General features: G+C 36.8%; 1 pseudogene; it reads right to left on the bottom strand.

The window, feature by feature from the left end:
* Positions 1-15,274: 15,274 nt before the first annotated feature.
* LOC100438179 (6-phosphogluconate dehydrogenase, decarboxylating-like) lies at positions 15,275-16,760 on the bottom strand (annotated as a pseudogene).
* Positions 16,761-21,367: the final 4,607 nt, after the last annotated feature.

The raw sequence follows: 21,367 nt of genomic DNA, 5'->3' as shown, positions 1-21,367 counted from the left end.
TGCATAGTATTCCATGGTGCTTATATACATTTTCTTTATCCAGTCTATCATTGATGGGCATTTAGGTGCTTCCATATCTTTGCTATTGTGCATAGTGCTGCCATGAACATTGGCATGGAGGTATCTTTATAGTACAATTATTTATTATTTCAATACGTTTCTGGGGAACAGGTTTTTCCCCTGAGTCCCCAAAGTCTATTGTATCATTCTTATGCCTTTGCATCCTCATAGCTTAGCTCCCACTTATGAGTGAGAGCATACAGTGTTTGGTTTTCCATTCCTGAGTTACTTCACTTAGAATAATGGTATCCAATTTCTTCCAGGTTTCTGTGAATGCCATTATTTTGTTCCTTTTTAAGGTTGAGTAGTGTTCCATTATATATATATACATATATATATGTGTATACCATCTGTATATATATACACCATGTATATATATATACCACAGTTTCTTTATCCACTCATTGATTGATGGGCACTTGAGCTGATTCCATATTTTTGTGCAGTATCTTTTTTGTATAATGACTTATTTTCCTCTGGGTAGATACCCAGCAGTGGAATTGCTGGATCAAATGGTAGTTCTACTTTTAGTTCTTTAATAAATCTCCACACTGTTTTTCATAGTGGTTGTACTAGTTTACACTCTCACCAGCAGTGTAAAAGTGTTCCCTTTTCACCACATCCATGCCAACATCTATTATTTTTGACTTTTTGATTATGGCCATTCTTGCAGGAGTAAGGTGGTATCACATTGTGGTTTTGATTTGAACTTCCCTGATAATTAGTGACATTGAGCTTTTTTTTTTATCTGTTTGTTGACCATTTGTAGATCTTCTTTTGAGAATTGTCTGTTCATGTCCTTAGCACACTTTTTGATGGGATTGGTTATTTTTTTTCTAATTTGTTTGAGTTCCTTGTAGATTCTGAATGTTAGTCCTTTGTTGTATGTGTAGATTGCAAAGATTTTTCCCACTCTGTGGGTTGTCTGTTTATTCTGCTGATTGTTTCTTTTGCCATGCAGGAGCTTTTTAGTTTAACCAAGTCCCAGCTATTTATCTTTGTTTTTGTCGCATTTGCTTTTGGGTTCTTGGTCATAAAGTCTTTGCCTAAGCCAAAGTGTAGAAGGATTTTTCCAATGCTATCTTCTAGAATTTTTATAGTTTCAGGTCTTAGATTTAAGTCTTTGATCCATCTTGAGTTGATTTTTGTATAAGATGAGAGAAGAGGATTCAGCTTCATCATCTACATGTAGCTTGCTAATTATCCCGGCACCATTTGTTGAATAGGGTGTCCTCTCTCCACTTTATGTTTTGGTTTGCTTTGTTGAAGATCAGTTGACAGTAAATATTTGACTTTATTTCTTGGTTCTCTATTATGTTCCATTGGTCTCTATGCCTGTTTTTATACCACTACCCTGTTGTTTGAGTGACTATGGCATTATAGTATAGTTTGAAGTCAAGTAACATTGATGCCTCCAGATTTGTTCTTTTTGCTTAGTCTTTCTTTGGCTATGTGGGCTTTTTTGATTCCATATAAATTTTAGGATTGTTTTTTCTAGTTCTGTGAAAAATGACAGTGGTATTTTGATGGGAATTTCATTTAATTTTTAGACTGCTTTTTGGCAGTATGGTCATTTTTACAAAATTGATTCTACCCATCCACGAGCATGGAATGTGTTTCAATTTATTTCCACTTATGATTTATTTCTGCAGTGTTTCATAGTTTTCCTTGTAGAGGTCATTCACCTCCTTGGTTAGGTATATGCCTAAGTATTTTATTTTATTTTTGCAGCTATCATAAAAGGGATTGAGTTCTTGATTTGATTCTCAGCTTGGTAGCTGTTGGCATATAGCGGAGCTACTGATTTGTGTACATTAATTTTGTATCCTGAAACTGCTGAATTCATTTACAAGTTCTAGGAGCTTTTTGAATGAGTCTTTAGGGTTTTCTAGGTATACGATCATGTCATCAGCAAACAGCAACAGTTTGACTTCCTCTTTACTGATTTGGATGTCCTTTATTTCTTTCTCTTGTCTGATTGCTCTGGTTAGGACTTCTAATACTACGTTGAATACAAGTGGTGAAAATGAGCATCCTTGTTGTGTTCCAGTTCTCAGGGGGAATGCTTTCAACTTTTTCCCATTTAGTATAATGTTGGCTGTGGGTTTGTCACAGATGGCTTGTATTGCCTTTGGGTATGTTCCTTCTATGCCAATTTTACTGAGGGTTTTAATCATAAAGGGATGTTGGATTTTGTCAAATGCTTTTTCCACATCTATTGAGATGATCATGTGATTTTTGGTTTTAATTCTGTTTATGTGGTGTATCACATTTATTGACTTGCATATGTTAAACTATCCCTGCATCCCTGGTATGAAACCCACTTGATAATGGTGGATTATCTTTTTAATATGCTGTCAGATTCAGTCTGCAAGTGTTTTATTGAGGATTTTTACATCTATATTCATTGGTCTGTATTTTTCTTTTTTTGTTATGTCCTCTCCTGGTTTTGGTATTAGGGTGATACTGGCTTAATAGAATGATTTAGGGAGTATTCCCTCTTTGGCTGTCTTCTGGCATAGTGTCAGTAGGATTGTACAAATTCTTCTTTGAATGTCTGATAGAATTCAGCTGTGAATCATCTGGTCTTGGAATTTTTTTGTTGGTAACTTTTAAATTACCATTTCAATCTTCCTGCTTGTTATTAGTCGGTTCAGAATTTCTATTTTTTCCTGGTTTAATCAGGAGGGTTGTATATTTCCAGGAATTTATCCATCTCCTCTAGGTTTTCTAGTTTATGCGTGTAAAGGTGTTCATAGTAGCCTTGAATGATCTCTTGTATTTCTGTGGTATCGGTTGTAATATCTCCCATTTTGTTTCCAATTGAGCTTATTTGGATCTTCTCTCTTCTTGGTTAGTCTCGCTAACCAATGGTCTATTAATTTTATTTATCATTTCAAAGAACGAGCTTTTTGTTTCTTTTATCTTTTGTATAGTTTTTTGTTGTTTTTGTTTCAGCTCCATTTAGTTCTGCTCTAATCTTGGTTATTTCTTTTCTTCTGCTGAGTTTGGGTTTGGTTTTGGTTTGTTCTTGTTTCTCTGGTTTTTTTGAGGTGTGACCTTAGATTGTCTATTTGTGTTCTTTCGGATTTTTTGATGTAGGCACTTAATGCTATGAACTTTCCTCTTAGCCCCACTTTTGCTGTATCCCAGAGGCTTTGATAGATTGTCTCACTATTGCCATTCAGTTCAAAGAATATTTTAATTTCCATCTTGATTTCATTGTTGAACCAAAAATCATTTAGGAGCAGGTTATTCAATTTCCATGTATTTGCACAGTTTTGATGGTTCTGTTTGGAGTTGATTTTCAGTAATATTCCACTGTGGTCTGAGGGAGTACTTGCTATAATTTCGATTTTATTAAATTTATTAAGACTTGTTTTGTGACCTATCATATGGTCTATCTTGGAGAATGTTCCATGTGCTGATTAATAGAATGTATATTCTTGAGTTGTTGGGTAAAATTTTCTGTAAATATCTGTTAAGTCCATTTGTTCTAGGGTATAGTTTAAGTCCATTGTTTCTTTGCTGACTTCCTGTCTTGATGACCTGTCTAGTGCTGTCAGTGGAGTATTAAAGTCCCCCACTATTATTGTGTTGCTGTCTATCTCATTTCTTAGGTCTAGTAGTAATTGTTTTATAAATTTGGGAGCTCCAGTGTTAGGTGCATATATATTTAGGACTATGATATTTTCCTGTTGGACTAGTCCTTTTATCATTATATAATATCACTTTGTCTTTTTTAACTGCTGTTGCTTTAAAGCCAGTTTTATCTGATATAAGAATAGCTTCTCCTGCTCGCTTTTTGTGTCCATGTGCATGGAATACCTTTTTCCATCCATTTACCTTAAGTTTATGTGAATCCTTATGTGTCAGGTGAATCTCTTGAAGACAGCAGATACTTGGTTGGTGAAATTTTAATCCATTCTGCCATTCTGTATTTTTTAAGTGGAGCATTTAGGCTATTTACATTCAACATTAGTATTTAGATGTGAGGAACTGTTCTATTCATCATGCTATTTGTTGTCTGAATAACTTGTTTTTTTTCCCCTTGTGTTATTGGTTTATAGGTCCTGTGAGGTTTATGCTTTAAGGAGATTCTATTTTGGTGTATATTGAGGATTTGTTTCAAGATTTAGAGCTCCTTCTAGCAGTTCTTGTAGTGCTGGCTTGGTGGCAAATTCTCTCAGCATGTGTTCATCTGAAAAAGACTGTATCTTTTCTTCATTTATAAAGCTTACTTTCACTGGATACAAAATTCTTGCTGGTAATTGTTTTGTTTAAGGAGGCCAAAGGTAGAACCTTAATCCCTTCTAGCTTGTAGGGTTTCTGCTGGGAAATCTGCTGTTTATCTGATAGGCTTTCCTTTATAGGTTACCTGATGCTTTGGCCTCATAGCTCTCAAGATTATTTTTTTCATCTTGACTTCAGATAACATGATGACTATGTACCTGGGCAATGACTTTTTGCAATTAATTTCCCAGATGTTCTTTGAGCTTCTTGTATTTGGATGTCTAGATCTCTAGCAAGGCTGGGGAAGTTTTTCTTGATTATTCCAAATACATTTTCCAAACATTTAAATGTCTCTTCTTACTCAGGAACACCAATTATTCTTAGATTTGGTTGTTTAACATAATCCCAAACTTCTTGGAGGCTTTGCTTATTTTTTAAAATTCTTTTTGCTTTGTCTTTGTTGGATTGGGTTAATTCAAAAGCCTTGTCTTTGAGCTCTGAAGTTCTTTCTTCTACTTGTTCAATGCTATTGCTGAGGCTTTCCAGTGCATTTTGCATTTCTCTAAGTGTGTCCTTCATTTCCAGAAGTTGAAATTTTTTTTTAAATTTAATATTATCTATTTCACTGGAGATTTTTTCATTCATGTCCTATATCATGTTTTTGATTTCTCCAAGTTGGACTTTACCTTTCTCTGGTGCCTTCTTGAATAGCTTAGGAGTCAACCTTCTGAATTCTTTTTCTGGCAATTCAGAGAGATTTTGTCTTGGTTTGGATCCATTGTTGGTGAGCTACTGTGATCATTTGGGGGTGTTAAAGAACCTTGTTTTTTCATCTTACCGGATTTGTTTATCTGGTTTCTTCTCATTTGAGTAGACTATGTCAGAGGGAAGATCTGGGACTCAAGGGCTACTATTCAAATTCTTTTGTCCCGCAGAGTGCTCCCTTAATGTGGTGCTCTCCACTTTCCCCTAGGGATGGGGTTTCCTGAGACCAGAATTGCAGTGATTGTTATTTCTCTTCTGGATCTAGCCACCCAGCAGAGCTACCAGGCTCTTGGCTAATACTGGGAGTGACTGCAAAAAGTCCTGTGATGTGATCTGTTTTTAGGTCTCTCAGCCATGGATTCCAGCACTTGCTCTGGTGGAAGTAGAAGGGGAGTGAAGTGGACTCTCTGAGGGTCTTAGAGTTGTATTTTTGGTTTTGCACTGGTTTTGTGTTAGTTAGCCTCCAGGCAGGAGGTGGCGCTTTTAAGAGCACATCAACTGCAGTTGTATAGGGAGAATACAAGCTTGCCCTAGGGTGGACTTTGGATAAGTATTCAGATTTCTCAGGCAGTAGGCAGGGCCATAAAGCTCCCAAGGGATTATGTCGTTTGTCTTTGGAGTTCCTCAGCTGTCCTATGTAGCCTGCAGTGGCCAGTGGCAATCCACCTCCTTCAAAGGGTCTGTGGATGGATTCTCTTGGCTTTCCTGGTATGTTCCTGCAGTAGTTCTTGGAGCAAAAGCTCATGATGTGGGTCTCCACACGCTACTCTGTCTGTCCTAGTGGGAGCTGCAAGTCAGTCCTGCCTCCTATCTGCCATTTTCCTGTCTCTCACTTATTAGTTTTAGTAGTAGTTTTGTTTTGTAGATTGCTTAGGATATTCTGCATAAACAGTCATCACCTACAGATAGAAAAACTTTTCCATTTTTTCAAATCTGTATTTTTTAAAAATGTATTATTTTTTGCCTTTTATTACATTGTCAAGGGCCTCCAAAAGACTTGTGAGTAAAAGAGATGAAAGTCATTATTGACTTATTTCCAATATTAGGGGGAATGTAATCAATATTTTTCATTAAGTACAATGCTACCTGTAAGATTTTATAGATACTCTTATCAAATTGAAGTTTCCTTCCAGTTTTTTTTTAGACCAGCCTAGAAGGACAGTTTTTAAAATTATTATTCATTCTTTTATTTATTTTAGATGAAGGTCTTGGTATGTTGCCTAGGTGGGACTCAAACTCCTGGGCTTAAGTGATCCTCTCACCTCAGCCTCCAAGTAGCTAGGACTACAGGTATGCATCACTGTGCCCAGCTTTCTTCTAGTTTTAGTTTGCTGAGAGTTTTGACATGGATAAATGATGAGTTTTGTCAATATTTTTCTGCTTCTAATGAAAGAATCATATGGGTTTTATCATTTTTTGAAAACATGAAGAATTATCTTGATTTTAGAATGTTATACAGTCTTACATTTCTTGGGTAACTCCTCTTGTAATTGTTCTTTACATATATATAGATGTATTTGATTTGCTAATATTTTAGTTAAGGAAATTAAGGCTATCTTTATTACAGATATGATGCATAGGCTGGGTGCGGTGGCTCATGCCTGTAATCCCAGCACTTTGGGAGGCCAAGGCAGGCAGATCACCTGAGGTCAGGAGTTCAAGACCAGCCTGGCCAACATGGTGAAACCCTGTCTGTACTATAAATACAAAAATTAGCTGGGCATGTTGGCACATGACTTTCATCCCAGTTATTTGGGAGGCTGAGGCAGGAGAGTTGCTTGGACCCGGGAGGCAGAGGTTGCAGTGAGCCAAGATCACCCCACTGCACTCCAGCCTGGGTGACAGAGCAAGATTCCATCTCAAAAAAAAAAAAAAAAAAAAAAAAGAGGTATGATGCATAATTTAAAAAAAAGTCTTTTGTCAGTTTATGGATTAAGATTATGCTGTTATCATAAAATGAATTGAGATTGTTCCCTGCTCTCTCTTTTCTGAAATAATGATGTGTTTAAGAATTTCTTAAATATTTGTTAGAATATTTCTTCCTTAAATATTTGTTAGAATTCATCAGTGAAACCATGTGGGCCTGGAATAGTCTCTGAAGAAAGAGTTCAGTAATTATTTTAGTTTTCCTTAATAGATATATGACACTTCAGATTTTTATCTTGTGTCAGTTTTTGTACATTTTGATGTTCAAAAAATGTGTTCATTCCATCAGAATTGGTCAATTTGTTGGCATCAAATTGTTAATAATATTCCCTCATTATTCTATCCTATTATCTATCCTAAGATAGAATGTCTATTCTAGGATAGACATTGTCTATTCTATCTTAGTAATAACTACTCTTTTGTTCTCAATAGTGACATTCATTATTTGTTTTTTCTTACGTTAGTATACCTAGGGTTTATAAATCTTTTTGAACTTTTCAAAGAAACAACTTTTGGCTGTGTTTTTCTATCATTTTTCTCTTTCATTGATTTCTGCTCTTAACTTTATTATTTTCTTCCTTCTGTATACTCTTCTTGTGCTTTTCTCTTTTTATAATTTCTCAAGAAGGATCTTCAGTCATTGATTTTAGACCCTTTTTTATTGTAATAGAATTATTTAAAGCCATATATTTCTCTGTAAGTACTATTTTAGTTGCATTCTACAAATTTTGATATGTTGTTTTTTTAGTTGTTGTTATTCAATTCGAAGTATATTCCAATTCTTATTATCAGTTCGTTTTTGTCCTCTAGCTTATTTAGCATTGTGTTAATTTTCATATTTTAGGAAGTTTTCTAAACACATTATTGTTTTCTAATTAATTTTCCTTTGTGGTCAGAGAACATCCTCTGTATAATTTCAATCCTCTTGAAATTTACTAGACTTATTTTATACTCCAGAATATAGTTCCTTTATGAACATACCACGTGTACTTGAAACGAATGTGTATTCAGCTGATTCTGGATGTACTGTTCTGTCAATGGCAATTAAAATGAGATGATTAGTAATGTTGTTCAACTCTCTTATGTGTTTGCTGAGTGTCTGTTTGGTTGTTCTATTACTTGCTGAGAGTGGGCTTTGGAGTCTCCAACTATGTTCATGGAGTTATTTCTCCTTTTAATTTTGTCAATCTTTGTTTCATGTATTTTGTTGCCTTATTATTAGACGCATACACATTTATAATTGTTATATCTTCCTGATGGATTGACAATTTTATCAGATCAAACTTCCTTATTTATCTCTGATAACACTTTTTGTCTTAAAGTCTACTTTACTTGATATTAAATAGCCACTTCAGCCTTTCTGTTTCTATTTAATTTCAACCTATCTACATCTTCGTATCTAAAATTCATCTCATATGGTCATAAAATAGTTGAGCCTTGCTTTGTTTTTAATTAATTCTAAAAATTTCTGCCTTTTAACTGGAGTTAAAAAGATTGGAGTGCATGGGTACACTATCCATACAACTGGACTGTATGGATTTTTAATATTTAATGTAATTATTGACAGGGTTAGATTAGGTCTGCCTTTTTATTATTTGTTTTCTGTATATCAATCTCTATATATTTTTCTTTCCTTTGTTTCTTCTTTCCTTTTTTCTTTTAGCTTATTTGAATAATTTTTAGAGTTATATTTTAATTTACCTATTGCTTTTTAGCTATATCTCATTGCATTAAATTTTAGTGGTTGCTGTAAGAATTAAAATATATATCCTTAAATTTTCATAGCATAGTTAAAATAAATATTATGCCAATTCACATTAATGTAACAATTTTCATAGCAATGAGGGATATTTCATTTATTGTCACCTTAGTCTTTTGTGCTATAATTTTCGTGTGTATTACATATATCTATGTATCTATACTGAATCCCATGTATCGATCTATACTAAATCCCATAAGATCATGTTTCAATTTTTGCTTTAAATAGTCATATGTATTTTAAGGAAACTAGAGGAAACACTGATTTTTAAAATGTATCCACATATTTACCTATATAGCCAATCAGTTGCTGAGTCCTTTTGAGTCTTTCTTTTTAAATGTGTACTGCGACTTTATTTTTCTTTTTATTCCCATTGTTTTATTTGTCCCTATAATAACCTCATGACTAGACCATGCTTCTTAACTAATCACTTTTCCTTCAGACTTTGTTGTTTTTGTTTTTTTGAGACAGGATCTCTGTCATTCAGGCTGGAGTGTAGTGGCATGATCAAGGCTGACTGCATCCTCAACCTCCGGTGCTCAGGTGATTCTGCCACTTTAGCCTCCTGAGTAGCTGGAACTACAGGCACACAGCACCATGCTCAGCTAATTTTTATATTTTCTGTAGAGAGAGGGTTTTTCCATGTTGCCCAGGCTGGTCTTGAACTCTTACCCTCAAGTGATCCACCCACCTCGGTCTCCCAAAGTGCTGTGATTACAGGTGTGAGCCACCACACCCAGCCCACCTCCTTCAGACTTTCTATTATCAAATCTTTCCCAAACATTGTCAAGGGGAAGGGGGAAAAAAGGAAATGCAATGAAGAGTCCCTGAGTCCCTGAGAGTCAGTCAACACGTGTAAGTTACCTCAATAAACTGCCAGAAAATAGAGCCTATCTTAGACAGTTTTATATTCTATGCGTTGTCTTGTACTAGGCCTTTCACAAAGAAGGCACTCGATGAATATTTATTAGATTGTTGAATGAACAAAGAGGCTCTTTTATTCTTACCCATAATGAGGGAGAACCTGTGCTGCTGAGACAAAGTTATCACTCTGCAAAGTGATAATGACAACTAACAAGAGATGCAGTTAATGATGCATTATTGCTTGTCAGTGAAAACACATAAGTAACAAACAAACAAATTTCTTTTACTTTGTGCATAAAATAAAGAATGATTATAGCCAGCTAAGAGAATCCTATTGGAAAGTGGACGAAAAATTATGAATCATACTGTACCAATTACAAGGTAGTTTAATTTCAGAATGAAAAGAGCTAAAAAAAGTCTATATTTAAGACATTTAATTTACCACCTAGTATTATTGCCATAAACTTCACGTCAGCTTATGAATGTCTCCAAGTACTAGTTTTATTTTCTAAAAGATGCAAACTGAGGTACTACCTAGTATTTCCTTTCTTTTTCGTTTTCCTTTCCTGCTTTTCATGTTCTTTTTGTGCAAGCTGGTACATTTTATGCTCATTCAGCTGCTGAACTTGTAAATTGACAGGAGATTTCTTAAAATGACAAATAGGAAGGGGTCTCAGATTAATTCAACAGCTGGATTTCTACAATAACTCTAGCCTGCTAGGAAAAATGAGCTATGTGACACTAAAGAGAAAAGGAGCACAGTTTAATTAAAACTGGCTCAGGATGGAAACTTTAATGAATTGCAGTTCCAGAGCAGAACAGAACTCAGGACCCAAATTTCCTAAGGGAACTGTCAATAATAAAGATGCAATTATCTGAACTGACTGCTCATGAGAACAAACTTCTTTTGATAATGCCACGTGCTGTTTCCCAGGGCATAATGATTTGGCAGAGAAATAACCTGGCGGAGTGCACTGAAAATAGCTGCTTTATAATTACACTGTTACTTTCTACACATCTGGTAATGAGGTAATACCTGATCTGCAAAAATTAATCATGCATCTAGAGAGTTCTATGTCAAATGTCACATGAATGAAATTTCTACTCAGTAGATACAGCCTAGTCACAAACACCTCTTGATAACTAAGTTCAAAATTCAATTTTGGATATAAGAAACCAAATTTGCCATTAAGTCTACATTGCTATTCTTAGTAGATCAAAAAGGAAACTTTTAATCTGCTGAGAGGGCATGGCCGCATGCTGACCCCACTGCACCCTGAATGGATTTGAGGGGTGAGTAGAGGTGTGATTCTTTGGGAACTCTTGCTGGAGTCCAGTTGCATTTATACTGTTAATCAAATCCCCTATGTTAGTTTCCTACTGCTGCCCTAGCAAATTAAAACACACAAGTTTAACATTTTATAATTATGGAGGTCAGAAGTAAAAAATGGGTCCTCGGGGCTGCCTAGGAGGTGCTAGGTAAGAATCAATTTTCTGGCCTATTCCAGTTTTTAGAGGCTACCGCTACTCCTTGGTTCAAGGTCTCTTCTTCTGTCTTCCAAGTCAGCAGGGTAGCATCTTCTTTCCTCTCTGAACTTTGCTTCCAGCTCCATATCTTCTTTCCATGTCTCTGACCTACCTACTTCTCTGTTACAAGAACCCATGTGAATACCGAGATAACTCAGGATAATCTCCCCATCTCAAGATACTTAACTTAATCACATCTGCAGTGTCTTTTTAACCATGTAGGTAACATATTCACAGGTTTTTGGTATTTTGGATGTGGATATCTTTGGGAGGGCTATTATTCAGCCTACCACACCTCCCAAATAGTCAACGGCCTCTAGAGAAAGAAAAATCAGAGAGACAGAGAGACTTTTATTATGATTTGGCTGACATGATTATGGAGGCTGAGAAGTCTCAGATCTGCAGTCCCCAGTACAAGATCCCCAGTAAGCTGGGGACCCAGGAGAGTTGATAGTGTAGTTCCAGCCTGAGTCCAAAGGTCTGAGAACCAAGAGAGCCAGTAGTGTAAGTTCCAGTCTTAAAGCTGGCAGTATTGAGACTCAAGGGTCTATTTTTCATTTCAAGTCCAAAACCAGGAAAAGACCAAGGTCTCAGCTTATGCAATCAAGCAGGAGATGTTCCCTCTTATTCAGCCTTTTTGTTCTACTCAGGTCTTTAACTGATTGGATGAGGCCCACCCACATTAGAGAAAGCAATCTACTTTACTCAGTCTGTAGATTCAAATGTTAATCTCATCCAGAAACACCTTCACAGACATACCCAGAATAATGCCAAATATCTGGGCATCCTATGCCCCAATCAAGTTGACACATAAAATTAACCATCACTAGGGCAAAACGATTTGCAGTAGCAATTGGCTACCTTTAAGTACCAACTTTCAGTAATTCTTGCCACTCTCCTGATGCTGGGATAGCTATATCCAGTGTATTGTGCTCAGCTATGAGTTTCACAAAAACCCCACAGAGTGGCTTATATTAAGGAATTTGTCTGCCTCATACAAGAGGACTCCAAGCACAGGCAGTCCATGCTTTCTCATTTTCTCTTCTTTTCCTTCCTTGTCTTCCATCCTTAGGGGTGGCTGATGCACCTCAAGTATCCCTCCAGGATTTCAGGCAGGAAGAAGAACAGAAGGGGAAGCACCAATAGTTTTTCACTTATATCCCATTCACCAGAACCAAGTAACAGGATCACCTGGGGCTTCTGGGGATTCAGGGATATAAGAAGGATTTCAGTTTCTTGTTTCTGCAGGGCAGGAAAGCAAACATGAAAGGGTAAAGTCAGCAACTCAAGTATCTCCTACAACAACCAAGAATTCTAAGCCTTAAACTTCCCTCCTTATCACTCAGTGACTGAATAAGAACAGCTGTCTTATAGCTTAAAAAATATGTCCCTTTGCTCACCTAATTTTTCATCAGAATTCCCAATAGGCAAATAAAAATAACCACAGTGTGTTTATGCATCACCAAAATCACAAAGATTTTAAAAATAAAATTGTTTAAACAGACCCAAGTAATAGTTATGATTGTAGTTTTCTTCTAAGCAAATTGATTTTTTAAAATTGATTTTTTAAAAAAATTAAAGCGACTGAATTAAGTTATCACTCTTTAGGACAGTCTCTGGTGTGTTGGTGTGTAGGTGCACATCACGTCTTTATCATAATGGCCGTAGATCCAGGGCAGCCATTGAGCCCTACATGTCCATGGCTCCTGTCTCCAGTTGATAGTTTGGGTCAAACCCTATTCTCCAATGTGTACGCACTCCTTGACCAGAGTTGACTCATCTAAGAATGGACAACTGATGAAAATAGCCATTTTTTTGCCTAGGAATTTTAAAATTGGAACAGGAAGAGTACATTTAGTTTCTTCCTGAATGACTGAATTCTAACACATAGAATCAGGGAGCTACTGTTCTCCATGTTTTGTATGTTGACTGGGAGCGGAGAAAGCTAGTCCTCAGAGAAAGAAAACAATGAAATTGAAGGGCAGAATGGAGCATGGACAAAACCTGGATCATTCTAGATTATTCTTGGAGCCCAGCCACATTCCTGGGCTTGGCTTGATTACTGACCTTCAGTCATTATGAGAATACTGGAGTTAGTTCAATGTAATGCTCTGCTATTTATAATTAGATGTAACTCTATAAAATGTAGGATTATTGCCTATGCATAAAAATTATGTCTGTAAAAGGGCCGAGCACGGTGGCTCACACGTGTAATTCCAGCACTTTGGGAGGCCAAGGCAGGCGGATCACCTGAGGTCAGGAGTTCAAGACCAGCCTGGCCAACATGGTGAAACCCCATCTCTACAAAAAATACAAAAATTAGACGGGCACCATGGTGGGCACCTGTAGTCACAGGCACTAGGGAGGCTGAGGCAGGAGAATCGCTTGAACACAGGAGGCAGAGGTTGCAGTAAGCCGAGATTGCACCACTGCACTCCAGCCTAGGTGACAGAGTGAGACCCTGTCTCAAAAAATAATAATAATAATAAAATAAACCATAGCCACTGCTTGCATTAAATATTTCTAAATTTCAATTAGTAAACAATGGTGAGTAAAGGTAAGCCTAGGATTATAAAGCCTTTTTGTTTTTGTAAAGCTGAGATCGTGCCATTGCACTCCAGCCTGGGCAACGGAGTGAGACTCCGTCTCAAAAAAAAAAAAAAAAAAAAAAGTCTATAAAAGGATTACTTCTGTTATAAGAGAGGAAATTACTCTGATTAACTGAAAGGCGTAATTAAAACCTCTGGCCTATAATTAATCAAATTGTAGTCTTATTTCTTCATCAATTTCTAATGCATCATACAGTATAACAAAATATGATAAAGTATTTGAAATAGCAGCAGTAAATTTCAGAATATATTCATAAAATCTAGAAGAGTGCCATACATCAAGAAGGAAATATGAAATATTTTACAGAAATTAAATGTGTTAATTTTACACTTTATTTAAAATCTCCGGGATAGACTAGAGAGAGCTTTTGTATGATATAGAGAGATTTATTACTATGGGAAGGTTTGGTTTCAGTTTTGCTAAATTTGAAAATTAAGATATGCCATATTTATATTTCTTACAGGAAACCATCTTTTACTATTTGATGCAAAATAATTTCATCAACCTTACTTTTAATATCTAATTTTAAGATGCTGAAATCTGACAGTTCTGATACTAATTATGTCTTATTTAAAATATAGCTATACTATAAAGCACTAAATCCCGGGTCTGTGGTGGTGAGAGATTGTATCGTGTAACATATTACACTGCTAATTCATAATGTTTCTTTGTAAAACTGCAAGCAGGGCCATCTCAAACATCTTGTTAATGAGCCTTATCCTGCCTCCCCTGGGAATGCAGATGGGGTTTGCTTCTAGCCCTTCTGGAGGCAAATAAAGAAATAGAACTGACTAGGTTATAAACCCAGATGAAATCCTCATATGAGAAGATTCTCATTTGTGCCATCTGTTCGGGCTGAGCTGGAGATGAAATATAAGGTGTCACTGCACAATCCCTAGAGGACTGTCACCAAGTGATCTTCCTTCAAATTTGCCTTCAACTTATCACAAGCTTCTTTAATTCCTTTCCAGTATGTTCACCATGATGTCATCTGCCTTCAGTTTCCTCTTCGTTTTTAAATGCATCCATGACACAGCTGACCAGCTCTTTCCTTGAAATGTGTATCTCTGCCACGAAACTTTCTTGATACCCTTTCAGAATTTTGTCTTTCTTTTTTTTAATAAAATGTAGCTTTTATTGAGTAAAGGAAAAAGGGAATTCAGCTGCATGATAGAAATATTCCAGTTTGATCAACTTGTAACAACAGTCTTCCTATTTACGTGAGAGGAGCCTCACTAGTCCACAGGGAGCACTTAGGAACGACTGCTTCAACGGGTTGGTTCTCACTCTCGCGCACATTATCAGCTCCTGGTCAGTCCCAAGAGGCAAGGGCAGAGGGCATGATGGTTCTCACAGAGCTACTTTATAAATAAACTCTATATGACTTTTCTGGGAGTCTCTTACATTCTTTTATTTTAAAAGATCTGAGCAGAAAATAGAACAAAGGACCATTAAGTGGTGTTGTGTGGTTGTGTGATACATGAAACGTCCCGGTCTATGGAATTGTGATGGGTAACAGAAACAGCATGATTAGGCATTATGTGAAAAGCATGACACACTGCCACCATGGCCTGTCCAATTGGTGTGAGTAAACTGTCCCTGTTTTTCTAAGCCTTCATAGGTGTGAGCCCCGAAGTAATCCTGCTGAGTCTGGATGAGGTTGGCTGGTAGCATCTCGTGTCTATATCCATCACAGAAGGAGACAGCAATGCTGAAACAGGGCATGGGAATGCTGGCTTGGACCCCAGTGCTGACCACCCACCACCAGCAGTCCTGGCAGTTTTCAAAGCCAACTTAAAGAAGTCATCTAATAATAGGTTCTCAAGTTCTGGGCGTTGATGAAATGCATCCTTTATCTTTCCTAGAAATACACTTCTGATGATGCAGCCTCCCTCCTCCACATCAGGACAATACAACCATAATTGAGGGTCCAGCCAAATTCAGTGGTTGCCTGTCTTAGCAGTCTAAAGCCTTGAGCATAAGAGATGATCTTGGAAGCAGAGAGGTCATTCCGAATGTCTTCCAGGAATGATTTCTTATCACCATCAAACTAGATCTTTTGGGGACCCTTCAGGTTTTTGCTAGCTTGAATTCTTTCATCCTTCAGAGAGGATAGGCACCAAGCAAAGATAGCTTTTCCAAAGAAGGTGACAGGAATGCCATCTTCCAGGGTGGAGATGGGGGTCCACTTTCTGGTGCCCTTCTGTCCTGTGCTGTCCCGATCTTTGGCAGCAGGTATTTGCCATCAGTATCTTAGAATATTGGCTGTGATTTCAATCAAGAATGAATCAAGCTCTGTCTTATTCTAGTTTTCAAAGGCCTCTGTCGTCTTGTTTTGGTTTCAATCAGGAATGAGTTGAGCTCTGTCTTATTCCAATCCTCAAAATCCTGTGCCATCTTGTTTTGCTCCATGCCCAGCACATGTTTCATCAGGTGGTAAGCCCCACAGATTAGTTGCATGTCCCCATACTCTATCTCATTGTACACCATCTTTACAAAGTGGCCTGCTCCCTCCTCTCCCACCCAGTCAGAGAAAAGTTCTTCAGTTCTTTCTTTTGCAGTGATGCCTTGGAAGATTGTCTTGATAGGGGCCAGCTTCTTTGTTCCCTCTTGGTATGAGTGATAGGCCATACTGGGATCCTTTTCCTCCAGCACTAACTTTGCTCTCCACTGATAAAATTTCCTTGGCCTTGTGGTATCTACATCGTCTTGTGTCATCCCTATATTCAGAATTTCCTCCATCAATGATGACATCACCAGTGTGCAAAAATGGTACCAATTTTTTCGTGAAATCAACAGCTTGACCAGCCTTCACAAGAGGGATGATATGCCCATGGCTTTTTCAGTTTGGAGACCATCTTCGTCAAGGACTGAACATCAACATCTTTGGTTCCCTTTGCCTTGTTGCCAAGAAATCATCAACTTTGGAGACTGTACTATTAAAAGCACAGGCCATGAAGCCATGGTCATTCATGCACAAAATTAAGTTCTGGCCCATGACAGCCAGTCCAATCAGTGCAATCAATGCCAGCTTGGGCCATGGTGGAAGCATCAGACAGAGTAGAACTGGAGTGGGCAAAGTGTGGAGGGCTCACGGCTCACAGGCAAGTGAAGGATATACCAGCTGCCAGAATTTTGTCTTTTTAGATGCCTCTTTTTCCTCCACCATCTGCTAAATAGAAATATTTTTGAAACTTTTATCCTCAGCCATCTATAGAAGCTTAATCTCTATACTTTGTCCCATGAAGAACACATCTACTTCTTCAGTTTTGGTGACAACTTTGTGCCAATTCCCAAATCCTCCCGAGTAGTTTTTTTTCTATTCTCCGACAAGCCATCTTCACACTTCCAAATGGATTGGCCCTTCGAATTTAGTAAACTGCAAACCTCACATATCTTTGAGACCCAAAACATTTATCTTTATGACTTTCCTATTGCTATTAATGGCAATGCTACATTCACAGTCTCATAGGTTTCAAAAGGGAAATAGCTTTTGATTTTGCCTTCTCTTTCTCTTCTCCTAGTTCTGGTTAGTCTTCTTTGTAATTTTGTCCCCATTCGTTTATTCCTTTTTATTCCAGTTTTTGCCACCATTATGTGGCCTTCATATCACTACATTTAGGCTATGGCAATTGTTAGGGGGATGTCCCTATGTTCCATGACTGTTCAATGCTGCCAGCGAGGCTGAAGCTGCAGTTGTATCTTGGTTGCCATGGCACTGCTCCATAACCCAGCCACTATAAGGCAGATGCACTATAAGACTTTCCAAGTCCAAGAAATGAATCCCAGGAGATTTTCCCTTGACTAAATCCCATGCTTACTTTAGCATAACACTTCAGAGGCCAGATTCAATGGGAGAAAACAATAGAGAGAACTTCTTGATGTTGCTGGCCTTCTGCAAGGCAGAGGCTTTGCTGCCTTCTTGCAACTTGACCACAAATCAGACTAAATGTTTTTCAGTGGATACGGGGTGGTTCTAATGGGATGAAGACACAAGTTACTTAACAGTCTTTAGAGACAGTCCACTACTTTTTGCTTTTCTGTCTACCTAAGTCTTCAAATAACACTTATCGGAGAACTTTGGTGGGTAGGTAATGATTATTTGTAAGATGAACAGATTACTGTAAGATTATTTATGAGATTATTAATAAGTACTATAATTATATTTATTACTTATAATAAATAATATATTATTAAATATATATGGCTGGGCGTGGTAGCTCATGCCTGTAATCCCAGCACTTTGGGAAGCCGAGGCAGGCGGATCACTTGAGGTCAGGAGTTTGAGACCAGCCTGGCCAACGTGATAAAACCCTGTCTCTACTAAAATACAAAAATTAGCTGGGTGTGGTGACACACACCTGTAATTGCAGCTACTCAGTAGGCTGAGGCAGGAGAATTCTTTGAATCTGGGAGGCGGAGGTTCCAGTGAGTTGAGATCGTGCCACTGCACTCTAGCCTGGGCAAAAGAGTGAGACACTGTCTCAAAAAAATATGTGTATATATGTATATATATAATACATAATATATAATTAATAAATACTCATTATGAGATTAGTTATAAGTTGAATTATAAAGAAAGTTTTGCATTCTCTTCTTCTATTCTTTGTACTCTCTGTATTGGACAAGAATAACTCATCAGATGGTTCTTAACCTACCAAATAAAACAGGCATTGGCACATCTTATTAATAGAAACAATCAATTCTTGAATATGCTCTAAAGTTATCACTGTGGAACAAGCCCTTCTGAAATTAAACAGAGCTAAACAATTTCTGGTATTAATTTGGTTTACACACTTAATCCTGTAGCTTTCTGTCTGATAAACCTCCTTCTGTATCTTTTGACTAATTCTATGGTTTGTTGAGGAAAAGGAAGTTAAGCCTTAATTATTGAATTAGCTTATACGTTTTTATTTAGGAAACACACATTTACTAAGAACATGCTAATTATGGGTACTACCATGTAAGACGTAAATAGAAGCTCCATTAATTCAGAAGCTTTACTATTTCATACAATAGTAAAATTTATTCTTTTTTCAAAATTCTATTTAAGACACTGTTTCCCCTGTTCAAATGAATCTAACTAATCATTTAAATATTCTTGAAAAGCACACTGATTAGCAAAGTAAAGCTTAGGCTTAAAATCTTAACTAGGAGAATTTCTCTTTCCATTGTAAAATAACTTTTTAAAAAATTTGTATAAATGAATGAAGTACAAATGCAATTTTGTTACATGCATAGATTGTGTTAATTCAAAGCTTTGGGATATCCATCACCTAGATAATGTACATCATACCCACTAATTACTCATTATCCCCCCACATAAAATAACCTTCCGTATATTTGATTATTTGAAAAATCTGAATCTATCTTACAATCAATGTCAAATGAAATTTGCTGCCACCAGGGAGAAGGTAAGTTGATAAGTAGTTGTCAATGACTAAACATACACAAATTTAACAGGTGTACAGGCTATTGAGCATCCAATTGTCACCGCAATTAAGAGCCTACATTAATAACATCACATTCTGGTAAAGTTTTAATGAAATGCATATCTCTGTCACTGAAAACTTTTTCTAAAATAGATATCATGGTGCAGTCTTTAAGTTATTTTATATTAGGAAGGTTATCTGTTTTAGTTCAGGTGACATATTGAAAGGCTGCAGAAAATTTGGGAGAATAAGTGGAGAGTTTTCTAAGATAGCAGAGGTTGGTATAGCCAATGTAAGCATCATAAAAGGCACCTGCAGCATCAAATGTCTATTTGTTGAAAGGTCCCAGCTGGCTTATGAGGCAAACTACCTTCCAATGGTATATCATTTAATTACCTGAAGTAAAATTACAAATTTGGCTAAGTAGAGAGTTCAAATGAATCCCTGGTACTGTTTAGGATGTCTCATGGTTGTGATTAAGCCTGAATAGTGGTGTGTAATGACACTTGATGTTGCACATGACTGCCAAGGGACAGCAGTGACTTAGAACAGTCTTTACATCCTAAATGTTAAGAAGGCTTAGACCAATCCTTCTCAGTGTATGTTGGTGGGCTACATTAGAATTAGCTGATATGCTTGTTTAGAATTGATTGTATCCCTGGGGTCTCCTGCTCATCCTCAAGGTCATAATATGGAAGGTAAGAGCCAGGAATGTGCATTTTAACATTTGAAGGCTGTCATCCTTAAACTCCTGTGGGTAGTCCTGAAAAATAAAGTGGAATGCAAATACATGTGTACCATTTGTGGTTTATTAAGCTAAAAAGAATACTTTTGAACATTTAATATATATTTTAAGTAGAAAAAAAGGTGTTGTTGTGAATCCTACAGTCAATGAATGGTATTTTACAATTAAAGAACTGTAATATTTTAACAATAGTGAGCTTACAAGTCATAAATAAGAAGGATACACTTAGGTTGCTTTATAAATGTTCATGAGTAGACTGATATGGCTATGACCCATATACATGCTCTAGACTAAGCCACCCTAGTCAACAACAGCATGAGGTCCAAGGTTCAGCCTATGGTTAGGAACTGGAAAAAGCTAGTTCATTTGTTCAAGGATGTGGTCAAAGTCACCTAAGTTTTGCCAAATTTTTAAACATTGCTTAGGGAAAAACTTCATAGTGAGAACAGAGTAGGGTAAATGTAAATCACTCAGGCAAGTGCTTGGCAGAGTAAGTATGGGTAAATGTTCTCAACCGGGATGATTTTACACCTCAGAAGACATTTTTGGTTGTCACACTGGTGTGAAGGAGAGAGGAGATACTGGTAGCCAGAAATGCTGCTAAACATCTTTCAATGCACAAAAGAAACCCCAACAACAAAGAATTACCTGGCCCAAAATGTCAATGGTGTTGAGGTTGAAAATCTATTCTTGAGAATAACCTTCCGTAACCACCAGATTTTCAGGGTGATCTGGACAAAGAAAAGAAGACCAAGAGTACAACGTCTGTTTTCTTCCAACAACAGAACAAAGCCATCAGTTAGAAGAATATAGCAGAGAAGAACCAAAGTCCTGACGATTATGCCTAAAACATTCTTTTGTCTCATAAACTGAAAGAAATTCTCAGATTGGCCAGTGATATTCACAAAAAGGCAACATGTCAGTTTGAAAATTGAGATTCATTAAAGAAAAACAGCAGGAGACCGATAAAACAACAACAAAAAAATGATGAAATGTCAAAAAGAGAGAGGACGGAAACCCATGATAGAAATAGCAAAAATTAGAATAAGGACATAAGTAGCTGCTTTGCTTATATAGAATAACTTTTACACTAAGGGCTCAAAATAGAAATGAAACAACATAAATAACAGCTACTGTCATATTCTATATTACCTAATTTAATCCTGACAATATCACTATTGGATGGATACCAGTATGCCTGTTTTCAAAATGAGAAAACGAAGGTATTGAAACTGGACCCCTTCCTTTCATCATATACAAAAATCAATTCAAGTAGATTAAAGACCTAAGTGTAAAACCTAAACCTGTAAAAACTCTGAAAGATAACCTAGGAAATACCATTCTGAACATAGGCCCTGCAAAGATTTTTTGACAAAAACACCAAAAGCAATTGCAACAAAAACAAAAATTGACAAATGGGACCTAATTAAACTAAAGAGCTTCTGC

The sequence above is a fragment of the Pongo abelii genome, chromosome 10 (assembly GCF_028885655.2).
Source record: "Pongo abelii isolate AG06213 chromosome 10, NHGRI_mPonAbe1-v2.0_pri, whole genome shotgun sequence".
NCBI classification, from domain to species: Eukaryota; Metazoa; Chordata; class Mammalia; order Primates; family Hominidae; genus Pongo; species Pongo abelii.
This window is presented reverse-complemented; position numbering and strand designations above follow the sequence as displayed.